The following is a 447-nucleotide window of genomic DNA, read 5'->3' as shown; positions in this document are numbered from 1 at the left end:
AAAATACCACATATTGGGTAGTTTAAACAACAAAAATTTAGTTTCTCATAGTTCTGGAGCCTGGAAGTCTAGGATTAGGGTGCCAGATTCTGGTGAAGACTCTTCTCCTATCTTGTCGATGGCTGCTTTATCACTGTGTCCTCTCTGATATCTCTTTATTAAAAGGAACTAATCCTATGGTTAAGGCTCCATCTTCATGTCCCTGATTACCATTCAAAGGCCCCATCTCCAAGTACCATCACATTGGTAGTTATGAAAAAACATTCTATTCATAGCAAGCATCAAGTACCAAAGCTGTTATTAAGAGGTAAAAACTCAGGGGAAGTGAGAGTGAGGAATAAAGGAAATGAAGCAAATGGATGGGTAATCACTGAGAGACATGTATTACCACTCTGGCCACGCTTTCTTGTGAACTGTGAAGATATCCAAACAGTATCTCAGCAGGAA

Source organism: Canis lupus, chromosome 25 (genome assembly GCF_003254725.2).
Source record: "Canis lupus dingo isolate Sandy chromosome 25, ASM325472v2, whole genome shotgun sequence".
In the NCBI taxonomy this organism is placed as follows: domain Eukaryota; kingdom Metazoa; phylum Chordata; class Mammalia; order Carnivora; family Canidae; genus Canis; species Canis lupus.
The sequence above is the reverse complement of the archived record's forward strand: the minus strand, read 5'-3'. Positions refer to the sequence as shown.